Raw genomic sequence first — 5675 nt, forward strand, 5'->3', positions numbered from 1 at the left:
AACCTTAGGGCAGAAATCTAACATAATCAAATATCCTTTTGCCACCCAATTCAAGTCAACCAGGGACAGGATAGATAGGAAAACATAATATGAACAGTACATAGAGAAATACTCAAGAATTTTTTTTGTCTAAAAAGGGTTTTTCTGTTTTCAAAATCCACAATCTGTCACAGTTTCCATGTTATTAATTATTTGCAAACCGTGTGTTTAAAAAGGGTTCAGAATATGGAATGCTGTGATTTAGGTGAATTACATTCTTTAGCAGAGTGACTTTTACTAGTTTTTTTTTACTTTATTAATATATTTTATTTAGCCCAATATATCCCAAGCATTTTCATTTCACTATGTAATCAATATCAACTTTTTTCTTTTTATTTTCTTTCTTTTATTATTATTATTTATTTTAATTGAAGTATAATTGATTTACAATATTGTGTTAATTTCTGCTGTACAGCGAAGTGACTCAGTTATACGTATACATACATTCTTTTTTATATTCTTTTCCATTATGGTTTTTCCCAGGATATTGAATATAGTTCCCTGTGCTATACAGTAGGACCTTGTTGTCCATCCACTCTATATGTGACAGTTGGCATCTACGAACCCCAAACTCCCAATCCAAAAACACATGGAACCCTTTACGAATTTGTGTGTCGCACAGGGGCCATACTAATCTTCTGTGTATCATTCCAATTTTAGCATATGTGCTGCCGAAGTGAGCATGCCTTTTACTAGTTTTTTTTTTCTTCCCCTTTTGCTAGTATTCACGGTCTCAAATAGGACAGAAACGTTTTCAGGAATTAAACATCCCTTTTCCATCTCTTCTCTCTGACCTCCTAAAAGTTGTCTCTTACAATCAAGTCAAAACAGAATGCTTTCTATTACGGTCACACCACTCTTCTCTCTAAAACCTATGTCTGACCAGATGCGAATTATGACTAGTTATATATCTCTACTCGGTAAAGCTGTACTTTTTTTAAAATTTTTTTTTTATTTTGCGGTACACGGGCCTCTCACTGTTGTGGCCTCTCCCGTTGCGGAGCACAGGCTCTGGACGCGCAGGCTCAGCGGCCATGGCTCACGGGCCCAGCCGCTCCGCGGCATGTGGGATCTTCCCAGACCAGGGCACGAACCCGCATCCCCTGCATCGGCAGGCGGACTCTCAACCACTGCGCCACCAGGGAAGCCCAAAGCTGTACATATTTTGACATAAAGTGATTAGAATTACTAATACTATTTAAAACTTCTAAAACATGATTGCATCATTATGTTGCTCCTAAAGACGCCTCCTGACTTTCAATCATTTAAGATGAAAAAAGTGGCCCTGAACAGGTTGGAGGCCAGAAGCATCACTGGACTTTCCCGTGAAAGGCCATCCCTATTCCTAGATAGAATCCAAGTGGCTCACGCGTTCTCCCTGCTGCTGCCCATGGAACTTCTCTTCACTCAACCACTGTTGGCCATGATGGGTGGTTAATGTCACATTCAGCCAGTATAGCCCCTCCTGGTGAGTCACACTGTTTCCTGATCAAGCCCAAGTGCAGCCTGTGATTGGGAATGCCTTGCTGGCCTTGCAAGGCCAGCCCTGTAGCGAGGGTGTGTCACTGGGGTAGACCACGGGGCCTTCTCTGTCCTTACAACCTGTTATTAAAGGTCCCAAAGCCTTCACAGCTGGGTTCTCCCTCCCTGATGATGATGCCTGGAAGGGTGATCTTATTCTTTTAGTTTCCTAATTTCCCACATTCAAAGAACTTGTTATAAGTTTTCCCCAGGCTGAGTTGTGGGGTATTTGAGTAGACCCTAAAAGCACCCACCTGAATGTGCCCTGCACTCTCGGCCTCCCACTCAGTCAGCAGCCCAGGAAAAAAGCACAGACATCTGACTATTTCTTCTTTCTGCATGAGCTTCTTGTCTATCTGAGGTACTCCTGGAAAGCTTCTTGTATTATCTTTTCAGAGTCTCAATTCTTGTATTCTGTTGTTTGATCATTAACTCCCAAATCCTCTTTGATAATGTTCTTAGTGGGTTCATCTGGTCCTCATAAACATGAGACTTCTGTTCCCACCTCAAGCCCCGCCCCCTGCCCACCCCGCCCCGCCCCTTTTAAGCAGAAACTACATGCTAAACACTGCACTAGGTGTTAGGCTTTCATCCTAACCTGAGGGGCTTTCCAGGCTCGAGTGGGAGACAAACACAGAACACTAGAACTCCACAAGTAATTGGTATCCTCACAACGTTAATATTAGAAACACAAATTCATTCTCAATTCAGTGAACATGGGACACTTCAGTTAAATCTGCTAATATCTTTTTCCCCTTACACAAATTAGAATAATCACTCCAACTACCTCCCAGGTCCTGCTCAAAACTGCTGGCACATTCACCAAACTTGTACGATTTCTGAGCTAAAGCTAAAGGTAGTGGGTCTCCAAGCACATCCAACATTTCTCCTTTTTATATTCAGCCGATGTTCAGAAACAGTAAGAAGCCAGCGAAGGGTGAAATATGCATGGCATGCCTCTTGGATTATCAGCTAATGGTAGCATCATTGATAGAACAAAATTAATTTAGTTAGGAAATCAGAGCCAAGTGGAGCTGAGGTCTGGTAGGTGAAAAATGTGTGTTTTATCAGCTAAAGTACTCAGCTCCAAACTCCCCTGCTTCTTAAGTACAAGTAATGTATGGCTGCGTTTTGGCATTGCACTGCATGCCTACCCATCCTGTCATAATTAAAAATCTCCGAGAGACCTAAAAGCTATAAATGGCCGTCCTTATGCTCACTAAATGACATATATCCACTAAAATGGATTTCTGAGAATCACCCAATTTATAAAACACTAGATGTGACATGGTTATCACATAGAGGGGTTTGAAAGATGAACTATGGTGGAGATACACTTCCATGATGAATACACTCAACGTTCCTTCTACTGATTTTTTTTTAAGATATTTCAGTCTGTTGAATTGGATTATATTTTAAAATAGAGAGTTGAGATATTCACATTTTTATCCTTTACCCTTGAAAAAGATTCATTTTGGCATGAGACGGCATGATTTGAAATCAGCTATAGTGTTCAATTGTCGCAATCTGTAATTTTAACTCCCTGTGTTTGGGTGCTTTCTAATTTATGGACATGGAATGCCAAAGTGGAAGTCAGGAATGGACTTAACCAGCGTGCCATGCAGTAGGAGCTGGCATGTGACCGAGGCTCTGCCATTCAGATCTATCAGTGAAAGTCTTAGATTTAAAAGAGAGTGAGATGGGAGAACAGATAGAGGGGTATCATGTCAAAGGATAAGATGGATATAATGAGGCATAAGATACTTAATGCAAGTAGTATACTTGGATTAAGTATCTTATGCTTCATTATAATCTTTGCTTTTGTCAACCTGATGGATGACTTCAAGGAAATTAGTGATAACTTTTCAGCTTAACTTCACTTATTTGGGAAATCAGAATGATAGATTTATTTCATGTTTCTGAAAGCTCTAAAAAAATTTCCTAAAGTGGTTCTTGCAAATAAATATTTCATAATTTTCTAAATGTTGGAAAAGATATAGTTTAAAAAAGTCAATAGGTGTTCATGTGGATTAACCTCTAAAGAATGTGGGAAATGAATAAAATTGTGGCTTAAACACATTTTTTTGTTTTTTTTTTTGCGGTACGCGGGCCTCTCACTGTTGTGGCCTCTCCTGTTGCAGAGCACAGACTCCGGACGCGCACCCAGCCGCTCCGCGGCACGTGGGATCCTCTCGGACCGAGGCACGAACCCGCATCCCCTGCATCGGCAGGCGGACTCTCAACCACTGCGCCACCAGGGAAGCGCCAACATTTTTTAAACTTTTACCTTACAATGTCAAGTTCTATCTCATTTCTTATCTGCTTGCTGCCTTGATTTTGCTACAAATTTAAAAATTGTTAGAGTTGGCATTTACTCTCTGTTGAACTGGAAGTTCCCCAAAAGAAAATGTGAAAGGTCTATATGTTTAAAGTCAAGCTATACTCATTATAAAATGAGAAACCCTTCACGCCAGGCTCCATTTTAATGCACATGGTAACTATGATAAATGTTACCATTTAGCTTTTAGAGGATTGTGTTCCGTATAGAACAATACAAGCTCTTCGCCAGTCTCTCTTTTCTAACTTGCTGGATTAACTAGTGACTCATGCTACCAAAACAACACAGTGACTGCTGCTGGGAGCCCCCTGAAAGCTCCCATCCCACCTGGGAGCTTTTGTTTGCACTCTTGTGGATTCTAGTTGAGTCATATTTAAACCAAAAGTCAGCTGTGTTTTTTCTAAACCTATTTATGGCAGTTGTACTTGTTATTATATGTGTGTAATGTAGTTAGATATCAAATAAATCAATGAAACAGAGCAAAAAGAAAGATATCTTTCTTTGAAAACTAAAGGGAATCGTTTTGAAAGATTTAATAAAACTGTCACTGAAATGATTGCTGTTGAAGGGTGGTGTAGGTGAGATAACTTTGAGAGATTGGGAGGGAAATCAAAATGTAGGTGAATTTTTTGATCATATTGGTTTGTAACAGTCTTTAATTCATTCGAAGAAAAACAACCTGAAGTTGTAAGTAATGCCCTAAGGGTATGATTTATACAAGAAGGATGATTTAGAACTCCAAAGGACATATCCATCAAAGAAAAGGCTTGGAATTGCACCAAATGTTGGTAAATGCATGAACATCTATGCAATAAATGTTTTCAAGATAACTAAATGTTCAAACCACATGTTTATATCATTTCCTAATGATTCTTTTCTTTAACTCTGTGGTTGTGCAACCAAACACCAGTACCAATTGGATTAGATAACATGGTTCTCCTGTAAAATCAAATAAATTGCAAAAACATCTTTCCAAATCAAACAATTACCACTGGGATTTTCCACTAGGATCTCATAGTTTTAATGAATCACTGGATTCTATTTTCCTCCTTTATATGTCACTATCATCTTGAACCAGATTTTATCACCTCGGGGCTAAATTGCCCCAATTATCTTCCTAACTGCATCATCATTTTAGTCCCTTTTGGACCTATAATATTTTAAAATACTTCCATCATTAAGGTACGTTGGTGCTCATAAAATTCTAATATTACCTTCTGTGTTTATATCCTTAAGTCCAGACTTCCTACCGATCGTTCCAGTCCTGGTCAAATTGGTCATATACCCTCCACCCTCTCACAGCTCTTTGATTTGAGTACATCCCTAGTGGGGGGACCTTCCTACTGTCCCCTGAATGCAGTATGCTGAGCGCCAACCCCAAGTTGGTGATAGATCCTCCTGCCAATATATTCCTGCCCATCCTTGAGGGCCTCGTGTAATTCACCCCTCTTCCATAGATAAGAACTAACCCAGTTGTCTTTACCCCTATTTGTCTCTCCCATGTTTTATAGAGTGGTGTGGTCATCGAAGGCGTGGATTGTATGTTTTCTCCAAATTCCCATCTTTGAAGATAGGAATCAGATTTTTCATTTTTCCAGTGCCATCATAATGCATTCACTGTGTACACTCAGTCCTTAATAAATTCTGTTGATTGAAAAAATAGTACTAAAAATAAATAGTATGCTTGAAATATTCATAAAGACTTCTATATTAGAAAAACAGAATATTTAGTTATTTATATCTAGCATAAAATCTCATCTGTAGCCCTTACAATGAG

The 5675-nt window shown here is 39.3% G+C and overlaps 1 pseudogene; it reads right to left on the minus strand.

The window, feature by feature from the left end:
- Nucleotides 1-622: 622 nt before the first annotated feature.
- On the minus strand, nt 623-723 carry LOC137228435 (U6 spliceosomal RNA; annotated as a pseudogene).
- Between the last annotated feature and the right edge of the window lie 4952 nt (nt 724-5675).

The sequence above is a fragment of the Pseudorca crassidens genome, chromosome 7 (assembly GCF_039906515.1).
Source record: "Pseudorca crassidens isolate mPseCra1 chromosome 7, mPseCra1.hap1, whole genome shotgun sequence".
Lineage (NCBI taxonomy): Eukaryota > Metazoa > Chordata > Mammalia > Artiodactyla > Delphinidae > Pseudorca > Pseudorca crassidens.